Genomic DNA, 19992 nt, shown 5'->3' on the forward strand with positions numbered 1-19992 from the left:
AAAATATTTAACGTAGAAAATTAAAAAAGTTACGAAAAAGAACGCGCTCTCGGTGTCTAATTAAATTCTTGTTGGAGAAAACTCTACTTCACAGATTTGGCTAAAGAAAGAATTTTCAGCCGAGGGAGAAAGCCGCTTCCACATCCCACGCATTGAAGAATCGATGCTTTACGTCGCCAATAAATATCACTCCTTTATACAAACGCGAAACTCGTCTCCCCTTTGTCTAACAAAGAAAGTCTCAGACCCTCTCTGCGCGAGGAAAGTACAGAGAGATGGATGAGTCTTGCCTCTCTTCGCATTGAGACGATCGAATTTCACATGCACGAACTGTAACTGACCTTTCAACAGAGAAAGCTCGATCTTGTGTTCAAGTAGAAACCGTGTTCAGTTCACGTTTTGTATCTAAATAAATTAGTTGGCGAAATTAATCATACTTAATCTGACAATGAGAATCGTGGCGAACTCAACATTTTTCACTTTTGTCATTTTTTATTATACGATTACTTACATAATTATTATACAATCTTTATTGGAATATAGAGTATATTTTTCTTTTTTCCAATATACGTCGGATGTTTTATTATCCAAATGTTCTTCTTTATTATTACTCACAATGTAATTTTGATGACAATTTCAATAATCTTTTACGATTCGCGAAATTGCTGCCGCGAAATGTTTTAAACAAAGTGGACTATACTCCAGATCTCTCTCGATCGCGGAAGTGAAATTACTAGTCCGTTACCGAACGACAGAGTCGTAATCTACCGTTTAATAAATCGGATCATCGATCTAGATTCCGAACTTGCCGTTTCGCTCCACGAACTTTCTTGTTTTCGCTTAAATAAGCCTTTAACTTTCCTCGTTCCGAGGAAAAAGATTCTAAATCTCGTTGTAACAAAAATATGATAAACTATGTTTACTACAAAGAACACTGTGCCACGTATAATATCGTTTAGTCTTGGAAGAGATTTCACTTTATTTCTCATTAGACGTAAAAGAGAATAATGTATTTCACGATTTTAAAATATTACTGAATGCTTTCCCTAAATGTAATGTCAAATTTTTTAAGCAATAATCAAGCAGAAAGAGCGGTTCTAACATAGATAAATTGAGAGTTCAGGATATTTTCTGCGCGAATATCTTTTATATATTCAATCGATATTGCTTTTTTAATATCAAGTATACACCAAAATCTATACTTAAAAATTGATTTTTTTTTTTTTTTTTTTTTTTTTTTTTTGATAATACGAATTAATGTCTCTTCTGGAGAAAAAGTAAAATTAGATTTTAATTAGGATTTTAATGAATCTTGAGCAATTAAAAAAATATGATTGTTTCATGCATTTATTGAGAGAAAGAGAGAGGGGACTATTTTGCGGAATATGTTTATTTATTAATAGCTAAAATCAATTTCGTACATCTTCATTCATAGCGAAGATACTCGTAGTATCGATACGGTGATGACTATCCCATCCTTTATTTTAGATTTTAGAGAAAAGGCTTTTATTTTTAAAATTTGGTCCATTACTTATATTACAATTTTGTCCCTAATTTTTTAATTATTATTTTGTCTAATATGCCGTAGTATTAATCTTACTTATTAGGCGGTACCAAAATTATCTATAAAGATGGGCCAAAAGGTGCACCATAGGCGGCGCCAAGGGTGGGTCTTGATAGGCCCTGATCAATCTAAAAATGCCTTCGGCCCACCCTAAAATTATGCTGCCCACTCTGTCCAAGTTATAATATAAATAAATAAATAAATAATTTGGCCAAAAAAAAACCCATATAAAACGCTGACACCTTTATGAATAGTTTTGGCGCTGCCTATGGATAGACCTAATATTTTTAAGTGGGCCGCCAGGACCTAACTAAAGCCCACCCTTGGCGCCGCCTATGATTAACATGAGAATTTGAAAAACGAAAGCAACGGAACCTAAGATTGTTTCAACATAGTCGAATCAGTTTCAAACTATAAAAAATATATAGATTTTTTTTCGTCGATTTCTTTTGCTCGCAAACGGATTTGGAAACGTGTTGAGCAACAAAGCTCACAATTTCTAGGATCGTCCTTTATTTTCTCTCAGAAATATGGTCACCGTACACGGAGAGAATTTACCCTGAAAATCATGGGAATCGTGGGACATAATGGTATTGGAAAAATTTTATAAGAGTTTCTCCGATTAATTTCTAACGCGATAAAAATATAAATATATACGTAGTAAAATAAATCGAACATATTTTATATCTTTCACGATTACTACGATTTTCATCGTAAATTGTACGAGTAAAATTCTCAGTGTAGATATCAAGGAGGAGTAACTATCGATGTTTCATGTCGGTAGCAACCGACTTGCGAAACCCCCGTGGTTTCAAGGCACGAATTCACGGTCACCACACAACGGCGATTCAGTGTCATCGCACGAAAGCGACCGTGTACGGTACGACGCATCGAGTTAGGACAGGTCATGCCTCGGTACACGCTCGAACCTCCGTACATATAAGCGTCTCTGAGATCAGAGCTACCAAACTGCAGACGGAACGTTACAGCCAGTGGCGGGGATGAGATTCGTAACACACGGTGCACTGAAACTACTGCCAACACTGAGCTGTGCGCTACAAACCTATCCCCTCCTATTCCCTTCCCTGGCTGCAAAGTGGCTGTTCCGTCTGCAGCCTGGCATCTTCCCCTTCTCTCTTTCGCCCTCTCACTCTCTTGCGTTGTTCAAGTTAAGGCAGGTTTCCTCCAATCGCTGGCTAAGATATCGTCAGATACAGTTTGGGGAAGGGTGGAGAGAGGATCCGGGGAGGGGGGATTTGAAATTCCTACGCAATACAAAGAGCTGCTTCTATCATTTTTTAGCTTGTTCTCTTTATCTATCTTTCGTCCCTCGTTTAAGTACAAAATACAAGATTTCTCTTTCTTTCTGCAGTGGTTCTCACTGGTTTCTCTGCCACCTATGGCAAATTGTTGAATTTCTTTCAGACAAAACAATATAACTTAATAAAATAATGTTGCTATTATTAATTTAAGTGAATTATATGTGAGCTAAAAATCATAACACAGATCTTGGTTCGTACTTCTTCATATAATCACGTTCTTATATGGAATTCTATTATATTCCTTATAATAACCTCTCCTCTTTATCGTATTGTGTGCGGCTTTTTTTTTGTACGACAATAATATATTTTCTCTACGCTTGTTTCCAAATTTTTCTGCGCTTTAAGGGCGGAAAGGGAAGGAAGACCCAACTGTGTTTATCTTTTGTGTTAGGGTTTCCCTCGAAAAAAAGGGAAGGAATGAAAAGAAGGAATTTCGAGAAGTTCACCTGAGAATTTCAGCCAGTTTTGGAGTATTCTTAGTAAAATATTCTCTTCACTACGATTAACTCACCAAAATCAGCAAAGTCTACAACAGTGATTTTTGCCAAATCTGTGCAACATCCGGAGAAAAAACTGTGCGAATACGGCGCAAATCATCCCGCGGGTGACGTCATCTCCGATTCTTCTCACGCACAAGATTCCTCCTCTAGCGGAGATTGTTCCAGGATCGATAAGGATAATTGCAAAAAAAAAATTGGAAAATAGGTGGATGAGAAAGTGAATTCTGGAAAGAGACACCGCGTATTTCTTTATGTTCGAAACGTTCCATTCGGAGTATTTGAGATACAAAATCGATGATTCCGCGATCGATATTTACTTAGTTGAAGCGAATGCGATTTCGAATAATTGCAAAGAGCTAAAATAAACGCGTCATCGCGGTATTTTTCCATTCGGTAAACGATAACCTCATTGATCCATTGACTTCCATCAAGTATCCATCTATTAATCATCGTTTTTAACGATTCTGAATCAGTTAAAGAGTATTGTATCATATTTTCCTCTGTGTCACAACAATTTTTGTTTCATTTCTGTTTTGTGAGTGCTTCCAATAGTGGCGAGTGAAAGAGAAAGAGTTAAACATTGATAGATATTATATCTTTAAGTGATAAAAAATATATTTTCCTCTTCAATAATTCAGTAAGTACTTATCTCTAATAAAACATTTAACATTAATCATGTTTTATAAAGTCGTTGACTTTTCCATCGTTCAACAGAATTTTTGTTCCGAGGATTTTAATTATTCAGATTCCATCGTGTCATTTATTATATCGCGGTCAATCTTAGTCAGAGAAACTCTCATAGAAAAGGAGTCGCGTTAGCAGCTCGGAGATACAAGACCCTTATAAGTGTCGGTTTCTTCGTTCGCCCTAAAACACTAACCTTTTTAGCGGCGATGCGTAAAACGCAACCGCGTTGTCGAGCGATCGTTCACGTCGTCGTCGTCGTCGTCGTCGTCGTCGTCGTTGCGCGAATATTTCCGCTGCCCCGGGAGGCTCGTAAGAGAGAACTCGCGGAACAGAGAGAGAGAGAGGTAGTCGAGGGTGAGCCGCGGAGGAGGAGGCGGGTGCAGACAAGGCTGAAAGAGGGTGAGAGAGCGCAGTAGTCAGGATGAGTCACGGAGGGGTTGCCGCCGCGGAAGGAGGGATGTCTCTTTTGAGCCGGTTGAACTTTGCCAAGTTCGAAACCGTCCGAGGCCGATGGCGACTCCTTCCTCCCCTCTCCCTCGTTCCTCCCTCCGCGACCCAACCCTCTCTTTCTCTTCCTTCCTGCCGACCCAGCCGACGTACCTTCGCGTCCGCCGCCGTCGCGGTGTATTATGGAAATTTTGAACCAATTCGAAAATCAATAGCCACCCCCGACGCGAGGGAAAGAGGGTGCCGAGACGGCCGCGGAGGGCGCGCCGCGGCTTTTTCCCCGTGTGTCTGAGAAATTGCCGGGCTCTCTCTCTCTCTCTCTCTCTGTCTTTCTCCTTGTAGTCCGCCCAGGTATCTACTTTGGGATCCGGGAGGTTTTCTCCGTCTCCGTAGGTATATATTATAGTCGCCTTGAGAGAAATGGCAATTCTCTCGTCGGACCGAGACAAGTTTCGTTTTTGCATCTTAAACCGGCGATATAAATTATGGTCGACGACGTAAATCATGATCGACGATCTACCTTTTCTTCTCGATATCGGAGGCTGGATCGCGGGCGGCTTTTGTCTCCTCTCTCTCTCTTCGGATTAGAAATGTCTGCGCTCGATTGAATTTTAAAAATTTTATTTGGCAAGGGAAAGAGAAGAAAGCGTCGATTATTATAATTTTTTTTTTTATAGACATCGTTGCTTTCTGTTTGCGATTAAAATTGCAACGGCGGCTTTTCCGCGCGACGACATTGAATTCCGATGTCTCGGAGCTACGGAATCGCTTCGGTTCTCATGAGCCTCGGAGAATAAAGGGAGGGAGAATCAGGAGGGAGGAGACATGAGGGGGAAGGGGAGAGCGCACCTGGGATGGCGGGGAGAGCTTTTTTCGTTTTACAAACTGGTTCAATTTTTTCTCAAAAAGCGAGTGAACACCACTGGAAACCGGTTGTCTTCGGCTCTACGCCGAGAGCTGAGACAGCGGAATGGAAGAAAGAAAGAGAGGTAAGAGGCGGCGGGGGTGCGGGGGAGGGGGGAAGGGTGAGACACGGTCTTCTCAACGCGAGTTTCAGGCCTGTATCCGAGCATTCCGTTTCGAATCCGATTAACCCTTTCTCAACAAAGACGATATTCTCTCTTAGAACAAAAAAAAAATGTTCGTTTTTCCTCATCGAAAATAGATTGTTAAAAGTTTTAATGTTATTACGTTTTTAATTACATTATATTTCCATCGGTTTTTTTTTTTTTTTTTTTTTTTTTGACGTACAACACTGGCTTATGAACACCCATAAAATTGTAATTTTTTTTTTTTTTTTTTTTTTTTTTTTTTTTTTTTTAATTTTAATTCAGTTTTTAATTCATTTTTTATTCAGTCGAGGCATAATTGAAATTTTTTATTACAATATTATTCGAACATTTGAAATTGAAATAATATAATTAAATTTTTAATAATACATGATATAAAATATAATTTATAAATGCAGAATTTTACCAGATGTGTAAAATTAAATGACATCTCGATAAGAATATTAAATATTAATAAGTTTGCAGAGAGAATAAAATTTATATAAAATATTTCACGTTGCTTTTTTTGTATACATTACTATTGCCATCACGCTATTGATTATTAATGTCGCGAGTCTTTGTATGTAGCAATCGACGCACACATACGTACCTACTAAACATTATATGATCGCTGTATAGAGTAACATTAGACGAATGCGTTTGGCGCATATCGCATTTTAGTTTAAATATTCAATATCGGGGACATGAAATTCCTCATCGACGAGAGTCTCATTAGCCGTTGTGGGAAAGCCGAAACATTTGCGTTTGTCCGCGTTTTCGAGAGTATTTGCGAAGCCGCCGCCTAACGCGCGTAAATGTTGGCGATAACTTTATGGAAATCTCCCGCGGAGAATTTTACACCTTAAATTACGACGTGATAAATTGTTGTCGGAATTATAATGCGTTATTCTCTCTCTCTCTTTTTTTCGTTGCGCCTGTAATAGTGTTCCGCGATTCGGAACGATTCGGTGGCTGGTTTCGTCGGTCGACGAATGGTTTAATGATAATGAAAATGTCGCGTTTTAGTAATGAGGAAAATAGCGCGTCTCAAAGTAATCGCAAGCGCGAGATCGCGCGATATCATTTCTTTATTTTCGCGATAAAATATTTTCGCAAAGGTGTTGCAAGGATTATTTTAAAAAGAAAACTCTTCCGACACACACACATTTCGAGAAAATTAAATTTAAAAGCTTTGATGCGCGAAGCTTTTGTAGCTAGGTATATGTATATCCTTTTCTCCGAAAGAAAAAGCGCAAGTATAATTTGAAAAAAAAATGATTCTTCGTATATATTATTTAGAAAGCAGAAAAGCAGAATTTTTTTTACCCGCGAGGGATTTGATATATTTTTTCCTCTGTGTGTCCTTCCTTTGAGCGAACTCATTTAATTTTCGCATCCTCGGTGATATCGCGATTGTTATGATAACAAACGGCGGGCGAGCTCTAAAACGATTTGGAAAAGGCTTTTGTGCATGACACACTTTTCCCTTTCGTGAAACCTACTCCGGAGAAGCCAACGTAAAGTGGGTTTCCATTAGCAACTACGTATTATTATTTAGCAAGCCCAGTCCGAAGAGAGAGAGAGAGAGAGAGAGAGAGAGAGAGAGAGAGAGAGAGCGAGAATCCAGAAAAGTATCCTTCCAGCTATACGACAGTGTGTGCGTCATGCACATCGAGAGACTTATAACGAGATTATAAATCGATTTAAATTTCACGTCGACATGAAAATATGATCACATATATATTCGTTGTTCGAAGAATTATCGCTAAAATTAAGATTGGCAGTTAAAGTAGGACGTTCGGTAGAATAAACTCGATTGTCGCAAATTGAAATGAGCTGTCACTAACAATAAGAATTAAAGATGAATTTCAAATGATGAAAATGTATTCGCGCGTAAAAATGTACGTCACGTTAGATTAGCGCGCTCGACGCGGGTTAATTATCATACCGGTTATCGTTAATCATGTAAGCCACCATTGACATTGGCGGTGGTTGAGCATTATCGGGCCGCTAAATGCGGACGTGTTACGGGCGCCGTTTTATTCCAAAATCGCCGGCTAAAATTATACGAACTTATACCGAATTTAGGAATCTAGGGCGAGCGAGGAAAATTGGTGAATTCTCGTGTCCCGGCCTTCGCTCTTTTGCCTTCGCTGCTTGAGGATTTGAGAGATCGATTATTAATCGTCCGACCGCGAGGAAAGATTCCGTCATAATACTAAATGAAAAATTAATTCTTTCGTCCGATTTTCGCGATTTTCGCACTGCGAAGCGGTGATCAATTATCTCTTCGAAACGGCAAGGTCGGAGTTGGGAAAAATTATTTGACAGGTACTTCATGTTTCATGAGGGCTACTTGGCCGAGGATCAAAAATAGATTAACTTGCGAAAGCTAGCGATGTAATAATCTCTCTAATGTAATGTATATATGATTCGCCGATAAAATCACCGATTTCGTCATTAAAATTTAATATATTAATAATTAGGACAGTTGATAGAAAAAATGCGAGGAGAATGTTGTCGGAATAAAATAAATAATAATTGTGACATACTTACTCTTTCTTAATTTTGTGAAAAACATTTTACGAGTTATTACATTTTTAAGATACACGTATATATCTGCTAACCTATATTTTTTAAATATAACATTTAAACGAACTTTTGTGTATCTGTATGCGCATTGATTCAGAATTAAGAACACTTTCAATCATTGATTTATTACTATTTAATTTGTCCTTTTCGAGAAATTAGGTTAAAGAACGAAGTATAGTCATATAATTTTTGGATAATCGACTTTAAAGCTCGAGATATTTTCCTGCAAAATTTAGTTCTCGAAAGGTTATCTAGGCTATAAAATATGATTTCACCCGTTATCAGCATCTTAAGAAACATCTAATTTTTAATCATAACTTCCTTCGTACATTTTCTACCCACATTTTTCCGCACTTAGTGACCTTTTCATTACCTTTACGATATATTATTTTTCTTCCGAAACATATGTTGCATGATTCTAAAATTTTTTAAAATTCAGTAACATAAAATGTATGTAATATACTTTTTTTAATGAATAATTACGCATTCAGGATTATTAAAATTTATTCTTTTATATTTTATAGAGAATCTTTTTATGAATATATTATTATTCATATCGTTTCTCATTAATAACGAACATTTAATAATGTCATTGAAAAATGCATCTTATAATATCGAACGCAGCTCTCAGTAACTAAGAGACGGATGGAAAAATAGATTTCAATAATCCAGACAGTGGTATCATTATTAATGGCGTTTCAAGATTAATATGACTTTGATAAGACAATTGTAACGTATCGATCCTTACATACATATACCGGATTCCAGGAACACAGTTCAGTTTCAAGTTTTATCGATTCGCGTTCCTTTACTCGTTTACAAATATAACGAAGTAATTTGTAGCAACGTTTCAAAATTAATTAATATAATAATTAATAATTTGTCTAATAAATCCTTAAACTACTCTGGAAGCGCACCATTTGTATGTAAGAATACATGTCGGTCTATTATTCTCGAAATGACATCTCTTTTATACCGACAATGAATGAAACTTAATGAAAGAGAGAGAGGAACCAGTCTTTTTTACAGACCAAAGATTTGAATGAACTTTGTGATACCCGTCATTAAAATTAAATCTTTTTCACTTCGGTGATATATATATATATATATATATACATATATGTATTTTATCAGTAAAAACTATTTATAAAAAAATTTGGAGAATAAATAACCAAAAGTTTACGATACAACATTTTAAGGTCTTAAGAAGCCACGCGGCGATAAACCTTATCGTCGCTCCATGCTAAAATCTCCCATTCTTGTCGTAAAAAAGAGAAACAAGAATGGGGCTCTACTCTCTCTTCTCGCGTTTTATCGCGCTTTCGCGTCTCTTAATCGGCTCGTACGTCATCGTAAACAGAAAACGTATATATCGTACAATTCGCGCGAGACTCGGTGGCGATGATCCAGAACGGAACAAATCCTGCTACGCGACGACGACGTTCTGGATTGTTCGCGCACGCGAGCGGAGTTTCTCCTTATCTGGAATTCTCGCTTTGAAGCCGCGCTCGAACGACGAGTTTCTCGACGTTTTATCGGAGCGCCGCCGAGTTTCGCGAGCAGTTTTGAGGAACTCGCGCGCAAATCCGTCCAGCGAATTATCAACCGTCAGGACGCGAATTTGTGCGCTAAGAGGAGACTGAGCAGAAGGTAGCGAACCAAAGTGTGTCCTCGAATAAATTATCGCGATATGCAAAGTGTAACATCTTTTTCTAGATATGTATAATCTTTTTTTTTTATATGATTTTTTTTACTGTACACTTATATAGGGTTATTTTCGATATGGGAGCAGCGTTAAAACTTGATGTTCGCAAAATTATGATAATGCTCGGCTTCTTATCAGTAAGCTCGCGCGCTTACACTACGAATTATTTCGATGAACTTGAACTTGAGTTTTTCCTCCTTTTTTATGTTCGGTAAATATAACAACGATAAATGCTACATAATATGATCATGAAATATAATAATACTACACGAACGCGGCAGATAAAAATAAGTATCGTTTCTATAGAATATGAGGTCTCCAATACGTTCGAGAGAGACCTGTCCTCGCGTTGTATTTCGAACGAGGAAAACCGGTGACGCGAAACTCGTTCTTGTTTTTCTTTTTTTTTTTTTTTAATTTTTTTTCTTCGCGAAAAATCTAGCGCTCGTCGTATATAAACGAGAGATTCGCTCGACGAGAGGTTATCAATTCTCAATATGTTTAGACGTGCTCCAACGTCGATTGAGCGTAATAAACGATAAGGACGCAAAAAATTGTTGTCGCCCGTAAAAGTTCGACTTTTGTTTCGAAAAATATTTTCGGCATTTATCGGGGTAGGAGGGGGAGAGAGAGGAGTCCACAGAGCCGCCGCGAGATTAATCCTTCATCCTATACATTAATCGCATTACGCAAAGTCCGTCGTCGCCGATGTGCAACGAGTGTAAAACTACGCTGATTTTTTGTTGTCGGTTCTTTTTTCTTTTTTCCCCTTTTTTTCTCTCTCTCTCTCTCTCTCTCTTTTTTTTTTTTAATGTAATCGCGGCGATTTATGACGCGCGTTACATTGTAGCTTTGACCCCGCATCGCGTGCGCTTTTATTTACGTTTACTGGCCTGTTACGTTACGTTGACGATAATACGGCCGCCCGGTAACGAACTAATGCTGCTAATTACGATAACACGTGTCCGACACTAATAGCTACTTGGAGATCTCGCCGGCTTATCTTACGGGATCGCCGTGAATTTTCATGCCGCAACGGTTACCGCGATCTTCTCAGGCGTGAATTCAAATTTCGATTTACTAATTTGTCGAATTTAATAAAAGGGGCACCACAATTCCATTTTTTTTCTCTCAATAATTATAATATTTTCAGAAATAAATATTTTTATCGGCTCTCAATATAAACAATATAAATATGATGTTTTCTAAATCGGTCTAAGAGCCATAGCACGAAAAATTACGAAAATTAATTATTCGGAACTGTATCTCTTGGTACGAGATTGCTAAAGTTCCATATATTAATTAATCTCGAACTTACATATGGAGAAATAGGCTCGAAAAATAATTATAATATTCGTGACAAATCTTTCAATTTTATAAAACCTCACCACAATTTAGTTTTATCAAATTTTATCGTAATTTTATTTTTTTTTTTTTTTTTTTTTTTTTTTTTTTTTTTTTAAGAATCAGTTTATACGAAATGCGCTTCCTCGCTCTTTGCCGGCATAACAAGGATCTAATACGATTCTCTCTCTCTCTCTCTCTCTCTCGATGGCAATATAGATGGGTACGTCCCTGGCGGCATGTACCGCCGTTCTTGCCGAGGGGGTGTGGGGGTGGTAGTTGGCGAAGGCCGACTCAGAGAGGGGAGGCCATCGGCCTAAGAAGGGGCTGCTATAAGGGGAGGAAAAAACCGAAAGGAGGAGGGATACGTTCCGCTAGCGGTGGAAAAGACGGCGGGGGTGGCGAGAAGGGGTGGGGGAGGAGGAAGCAGCGGCCAGAAGAGACACACGGCGGTTCCGCGGCATTTGTAGCATTGTAGGTCGTTGCGTTTTACAAAGCGCGATTCTCCTTAATTTCCGCGGCCGGTTCGTATACGTACGCGCGCGCGCGCGCGCACGCGTGCGTTCGCCACTTTAATGTCGCCCGCGGTCGCCGTCGCGTCGTTAATAAGATTATGCGTCGTCGTCGAGGACGCATCCCGCGCTTTTAAAGCAACCTCTCAGGTGCGAAAGGTTTTTCGAAGTCAATTTTTTTTTCTTTCTTAAACTAACTGTGATTTCTCGGTAGATCGAGTACTTCGGAGCAAAAAAATTGCGAATTAATAGTCCTTTTAATATTGTAATAATTAAAAAAAAAAAAAAATGCACAAATATTTGTTACGTGTCATCGGGATACTTGTACTTAAATTTATTCGAGAATCTCCGCTCTTCCTGCGTGCTAAAATGTACCAATTCGTTCTATCGGCTCTCATCGAACGAACTCTTATTTTACGGATGAAATCTTTCGCTATCCCGCGATTTCGAGAGCACTCGAGACAAGCGATCTAATTCAACGAGAAATTTCGCGTCTCTTTCAGTTAGATATGGTTCTCGGGAGGGAAACACGATCGTGTCGTTGCTTGTGCACACGCTTCGTGACTCATGCATTATTTCACGGAGGTAGCGGCATAAAGTTTGTCGGGCGGAAAGTCGGAACCCCGAAGCCGCGCGCAGGCTTTCGACACCGGAAGTCCACGTCATCAGTCGTGACAATACGTAGTGTTGTGCGCGAGATTGTCGACGTAATCGAGATAAGGGGAAGTTCTATATTTCGCGTTCCTATATACGTATACCGAATTAATTAATAACGAAGCGTGTCCGGTGTTAGTGGTGAGATAATATTTTCGAGGAGGGAAAATACACATATATGCATATTTATATATATATATATATATATATATGTATATTGTGCGACGAAGATATGGCACGTATATCGATGGTTTAGTGTAAAAGTGTAATTCTCGAATTAGCGAAAAACTAAAAATGGATGGATTATATCGAATCGTCGCTGCCACGTTTATGTGTGTAAAATGTTTATCGGTCGAAACGATATATCGCGTTAGTCTTCAATCACAAGTGTACCTTTTATATTCAAACTGTTTTTAATAAAACGTTTGCAGTGAAAAAACCACAGGAATGGTAACATTGATTGAATGGCAGTATTTGTAGCGAAAACGAAATTGGTTAAACGAAAAATAAAAGGGAATTACTAATTATGCAGTTCATACAAAAAATATATTGTGGACATATATATATATATATATATGTAAGATATTTATTTAAACATTTTGTATTGTAATCGTGTGATGAACATGTTCTGTGTATTGAAAATTATACAAATTGATATATATGATTAAGAGCAAATCGAAATAAAAGCCGAATATTCTAGTTGTCCGCGTTACGAACGCGTTTTTCATATTTTTTTTTTTTAAATCGCCGAAGTAGTCAAAATTATCTAAAAATTTTGATACGATACAATCAGTGTTGTGCTTAGATGATTTTAAAATTAGATAGACGAAGATGAGATAAAAATATGTAAATTCATCTTAGATAAGATGAAGATTAATTTATTAAAAGATAAAATTATATGGCGATTCATCTAGAGAATTACTAGATAATATTTTTAAGATTGCTTATGTGAACAGTTATAAAAGGGATATATTCATATTTTTATTTACCATATAAGGTTTTATCGCTTTTATTGCGCTTAAATTAAAAATAAAAAATACTACTTGAGTATTTTTATGTGCTATGATTCTAAACTAAATCATCTGAATATTATTCTAGATAATTTAATGAAGATAACACTTTTTTAATCTAAGATGCAGATAATACATATTTATATTATCTATACATAAAGATAAGATAATGCCAAAGTTTCATCTGGATGTGATCACCTATATAAATTTTATTTAAATACCAGCAAACCCTGAGTGCAACTTGTATAATATGCTCGCGATAATGCAAATTTTCATTCTGTATCTAATAATAAACGATTAATAAATGTGATCAAGTTTCCGTCAAGGTCTCTGGCCGCTAGGCATTATCAGTATATGACGAGGAGATTACATAAATTGCTAGTTTTCGTCCTAAAAATAAATATTTAAAAATGCTGTCTATCTATCTCAAAAATATATATCGGAATGGTTTTTTTTTTATTTAATGTATTTACTATCTGCTAAAAAAATACATCTGCATTTTTCGATAATGAACAGATAGAGCAACGCGCGTGTCACGTGCTCGAGAAAGAATGTCATACGCCCCCTCTGCGAGCGAAAAAGAAGGAACGAAAATGTCTGAGGAGAGAAAGAGGGAACGATCGAAAGATCCCTTAAATAAAGAAAGAGTATATCGGAGTTTATCCACGTGTTTAAATGCTGTGAATCCGTGAAAAGCTTTCGCTTTGCCTCATGGATGTCCAGAGAAAGAGAGGGACAAGAGATGACATTTGTCTCTCTTTGAATCGATTAAAAAAATTAAGCATTTGTAATTTCCTTTTGAATAAGCACTGAAATTTATTTGCATATTTAATATTAAAAAATTGAAAATAATAAAATAAGAAAAAAATTTAATTATGCCTCTCCTTGTAAAAAATGCTGCGAACGCTTATGTTCTCTCTCTCTCTGCCTCTCCGAGTTTGCACTTTAATCTCAAAGCATATCGTCCACCTTTCCGACATTGCGCTCGCATTACGACACGCGCGGTATATTGTACACGGAAAAACAAGTTTTTTTTTTTTTCTCGCCAATGATGCAAATAACGATAATATATGTTTTGTCAATTAATGCTACGATTTTATACTCGGTCTTTTTTTTTTTTTTTTTTTAATCTACGACGATGATAAATCGCGATACGCGCCTTGCTTCCTCTCTCCGCTCGCGTGCCGCCGTCGTTGTTTTCGCGGAAGCGCTACAACTATACCGGCACCGGCGGCGGGAGAAAAACGATTGTCATTTCATGGGAACGCGGTGACATTGTGGCATTTATCGACGTTGAGCAGTTGCCGGCGTGGCGCGACGCCGCGGCGTTTGCAGAATGCAAAACACATTAAGTGCGCTGCTTTATTGCGACGCGAATGCAAATTAGCGAGCGCGAGACATATAAATATATATAAATATATATATATATATATATATATAGAGATTTGTTTTCTCTTCGTCTTTATTAATTTCTTGGAACGCGTCTATACGGAGCGACGTAATAGGGCAAATGTCCCGCGTTAATACATAGCATCGTTAAATATTTATGAAGTGTGCGGAATTATACACATAATTTGTCTTTCATTGTGGATATTCCGATAACGTGTCTATTAATCTCGCGACATGCTCATCTTGTCAAAACAGATATCTCACATTAGCATCCGTGTTTGTTACATATATATTAATGAAATACGTAAAGAGCGTAATCACAGTTCATTTTATTATGATTCGAATTCAAAGAGATTTTTCTAAGATATCGATTATTATTGATTACTTATTTTATAAATACGTACGTGAATCAAGACATTCTTCTGTTAGATTGTAAATAATAATATTCTTGACTTATTTTGTTAAATGATCTTAAACTTGATCTATACACTTGATATTTTTTTTAAAGTTGTCATGGAATTAAAAAGTAATATTTTTCTTAATCTCGCGACACGACATTCATCCTGTCAAAACAGACATCTCGCGTTAGCATAATTTGTGTGTACTACTTATAATCTATAGTAGAAAACATAATCAGTTCATCTTATTGCGTACGATCTAAATGTAGACCAAGAGATATTTCCAAGATATTAATTATTATGAATTTTACAGAAATATCAGGACATTCTTATGCTAGTGCTCGATTTTAAAAATTAATAGCATCCTTGTTTTATATTACGATCTTAAAATAAAAATTATTCTCCATATATATATATATTCTTGACTCTTTTTATTAAGTTATTATAGAATTACAAAATATCGGAAATTATTTTGCTCGAGATATTTCTACATTGAAATGAAATTTAATGTATAATGAAAAGAGGTAATGTCTTTATAAGAAATGCAATACTCTTAATGAATTCAATTTGACTGGCTTGATTATAATCCGGACTGGTCGCGCGATCCAGAACATTCGTGAATATCAAACCGGAACGTAAATAGAGGCTAATCTCGGAATATATATATATATATATATATATATATATATATCTGTTTTATTAACATAGCAAACAAAATTACATGGCTTGTCTGTCACGTTATATTTTCATATCTATTATAACACAAATATTTTCTTCGTACAAGTTTCCTATTTGTTTGTCATCTCTCATCTATCTCATATTTGAACAAACACAACTCGGTTAAATTATAGTCTTTCGTGTAAAGGTCGTACATCAGCGTTTTCTTTTCATATTTACATCTTAAGAAAAATACCCTTTTTAATTTACCGCCGCGATATTTTTATCAACAAAGTATTCACGAGCCGGAAAGTCAGTCGCGATTGAAAAGCTTTCGTTATCAGAGTCCCGGCCTCAGGAAATATCCGAAAAATGACAACGTTGATGGTGATTATGATGACGTTGCACAACACCGGCGATGCATCCTAGTCGTTCTCGCGAAACAACTGGCGACCGCGGAACCGTTATCCCGCGAAGCTTCGTTATTCCTATGTATACGCGAAGATTCCCAACGTACAAACATTCATCGGGAATCGCACGCGGTCCGGATAACTACGTCTTCTTAACGGTAGGCGCGCTCTCTCTCGTTAGGCGGAAGACGAACGCTTAACGGATCCGCGAAAAAGAATCGAGCTTCGAAATACGCATTCTCCGATGCAACAGTTACCTCGGTGCATTCCCGTTATTACGTCGCGTTATCGGAATCACGCTGCGCCAAGCGACCGTCGTGATGAAAAACATTCCTTACGAAAGAATTCCGGTATAACGGAAAACACATTTATTAACGTCAATATAGCATATTAATCATTAATTAAGAGATTAGAAAAAAAATTAGATCGTTGAGGATGAGTGATAATAATTATTTGCATACGCATATTAACACTGTTCGACAAAAAATGTTTTTCTTCGAACACCGGAACGTGACTAATCGTTTCTTACATAGTTTTTTGAATGCTGAATTCTGGTTTCCAAATTCATGCAAATTTGATGATTAAAGTTACAAAAAGGGCTTATTTATTCGTGAACTTTGTCATATTATAACTACAATATGTTACGTATTAGAGAAGTTTTATTGCAATCATAATGAAGTATGCTGTTAGGACCGTGTTTTGCAACTTTAATTAAAAATTTCTCAAAATTGTGACGTGATAGAATAATTTGGAAACTAGATTCAGCATATCCAAAAAAATTATAAAAAAATGACTAGTCTCGTTCTCTCTAGTCTGGTTAATTTTTTGTGTTGAACATAGTAATAATTCTTAAGATGGCCATTTGTTTAAATAAAAAAAAAAACGATGAAAACGAAATCGTTAAGAAAGGACGATAATATATTTAAAATTCTGACTGTATTTTAATTTTTAACTGATCGTATTTTCTAAATCGAAATAATCCTAAAATAAAACTTCAATAAAATTGTACCAAAAGTATAGATCCGTATGTGTTATTACTGATAAAAGACGATGGATATTTCTTGACAAACAGAAAATATTCATTCTCAGTATCTCGTCGACTATGAGAAATTTGAAGAGAAACGGCGCGATATACAATCCGTCAGATTATTTAGCGCATGTTAGAATCATAATAATAACAATCATATTTCCATGGTTCGGCTATTTTTACGATCGAGTTCTATGCAGATATATATATATATATATATATGGTGCGTCTATTGCGCGAATTATAACAGTACCTTGCGGACGACGAGGACCGTTCATCGGTGATGTTAATGCATCACGACGAGCGTAACAGACCTCCCGGATAATGCGATCGAAGGATCGGTCGATCGTGCAAAAAACGTGGGCGATTAGAAGCGGTCGCTTTGCAAAGAGAGCCTGTATTTGTCCTACGAGCTAAAGAGGGTGGGTGTTGGCTCGTCGTGGATGACGCCACAAGAGTTACAAGGTCAGTCATTTGCAAGCCGCCATTCTCAAAATAGTCTTACACGACTATCGATTAATATTAGAAAATTAAAAAAAAAAAATTATATATATATATATATATATATAATGTAGATAATCAACATATAATTATTAGAACACGGGCAATTATTAGATTATTGACGTAAATACACAGTCATGTTAATTGTTAATAAAGTAATAAAATACAAATGCGGCGTTATCAACATTCTACTTTTTAAAACAGAATTTTGTTTTAATGAAGATAATTATGGTATTAATTAAATATTAATATTGTAATAATGGAATCGAGAGTATATATAATTTTATAAAACATTGGAAATGTTATTGGAAACAATTAAAATCTGATTATTCAGATTATTTGTCGAAACTGGTTATTTATATCGGAGAAGCTAAAAACGAAAAATAAGCAGTTATTAACCATTCGACAATCAAAATGCGGAGATCACGAAGTGACAAAAGTACTGGTGACGGAAAAATTGACAATGTCTAATTTCGAACCTGCTATAATTTGCGAAAAAGTACGCTATGACGAAATTATAGCGCGGATGCTATCATCATACCAAGATTGGTTGTATCCCCATGACAGAGAGAAAGAGAGAGAGAGAGGAAAGGGGAAATTGTGGAGGAGACGCGCATAAAATGAGGATGCTGCTATCGTGAAGAAACGAAGCATTTTCTCAACGGCGGCGAAAGGTACTCTAAACGCGATCCGTAAACACAATAGAAAGCATTGAGGAATCTAGGATAGCGAAAGAAGGCCCGTTCTTTCTCGCATTTACGTCGCAACTTTAATACCTTGCGAGCTTTCAGTCTTGCCCTCTCTCTTTATTCTCTCCGCAACCCCTAGATAAAATTATCTCTAGACAAAAATCTCCGACATCCGGTTGGTCAAGTAGAAAACCGTCCTTAAAGTGGTGCAATGTGGTTCATTCAGTTCTCATACTCTTTTTTTTTTTTTTTATAGAAATTTTGATAAATTTACTTTGACGTTTTATTCAGAGAAAATTGATCGAAATTTTTGTAATGCAATATGCCGCGCAGTTTTAAAATTATATATCATTTTGAACAAATATTTATAATGCTGAATGTCGTGTTATCTATAGATTCCAATTAATTTTATACAATTGGCGAGATAATCCAACTTTCTATTCAGTGTACTTTCTCTTATCAGTGTGCTCTGATAAATGGAATAAAATAAGAAGCTAAGTCAATGTTTTAGAAATGTGTACGTGTATAAGAGCAGTAATATATAGCACATATTATTAGATATTTCAATAACCTAAAAGCCTCTTTAAAAGGAGAAAATTATTAAATACTTTAGTATAATACAAATATAATATAACATTATTATAATTTTCATTTAATATTTTTTCGGGATAAAAGTTTTAAAAACTGTGATTAATTTAACAAAATAATATCGCTACGCTGCTTTCCCACGATCTATACGAGGCTCATATTTTCAGACTCCTAACAAGTATATTTTCTCGTATATTGTAATTATTATTATTATTATTATCGAGAGAAAGTACATGAGATATTATGCATCGCCGGGAATTATTCGGTCGACTCATGCATCAGGTTCCATTTGCTCTTATGCAGACAATGTACCGTATAAAAGAGTTATTTGAAAACCGGAGTCGAGATCTTAATTCCGAGCACGACGTCGCAGAACGTGTATATATACATACATATATATATATTCTCCTACGTGTGTAGCACTTACACTTTTACGATACCTAGCGCACACACTTTGCTCTCTTTCTTTAAAGTCGTCCGTCTTCCCCTTTTTACGAGCGTACATTCGCATTCTCGTTTTACCGGTGACGAACAAACGGCGCGGCCGACTATAATCGACGAATTATCGCGTCGAGCTCTCGTCCCTCGATAATGCATCGTCGGCCGCTCTCATTTCAGAGCCACGAATTAACATTCTGGCAATTCTCCGTCAGCTGTGTTGATCGACGTCGCCGCTGTTTTCGCCGGGCAAACAAATTGGAATTACCAATTGTATGCCGCGAGATGTAAATGTAAAGCGGTCGCATTTTTTTCGCCGCGGAATTAATTTTCGGAGTACATCTCCTGCGCGTTTGGTTCTTTTTCTTCTCCCTTCTTTTCGTCCTTTTTGAGAGAACACATTTCAAAAACATTGTAGAAAAATTACACGAATGACAAGATAAACGTGAAGTGACCACGCAAGTTTGTTTTCTTTTTTTTTTTCGAGATGAACGTTGGAAAGGAACTGC

At 36.7% G+C, this 19992-nt stretch overlaps 1 protein-coding gene across 9 annotated transcripts in view; it reads left to right on the forward strand.

The window, feature by feature from the left end:
- LOC114937374 (uncharacterized) overlaps positions 1–19992 on the forward strand; it is a 126104-nt gene that overhangs the window by 59969 nt on the left and 46143 nt on the right. The window contains exon 1 of one of the 9 annotated variants that reach the window (XM_085484957.1): positions 17619–17732. The exons of the other annotated variants lie outside the window; for them this stretch is intronic. The gene's annotated coding sequence lies outside the window, so the exon portion shown is untranslated. Of the gene's footprint in view, positions 1–17618; positions 17733–19992 lie in introns of those variants that run through there. 9 annotated transcript variants of the gene reach the window in all.

The sequence above is a fragment of the Nylanderia fulva genome, unplaced genomic scaffold, assembly GCF_048542155.1.
Source record: "Nylanderia fulva isolate GAGA-0341 unplaced genomic scaffold, ASM4854215v1 Scaffold33, whole genome shotgun sequence".
NCBI lineage: Eukaryota > Metazoa > Arthropoda > Insecta > Hymenoptera > Formicidae > Nylanderia > Nylanderia fulva.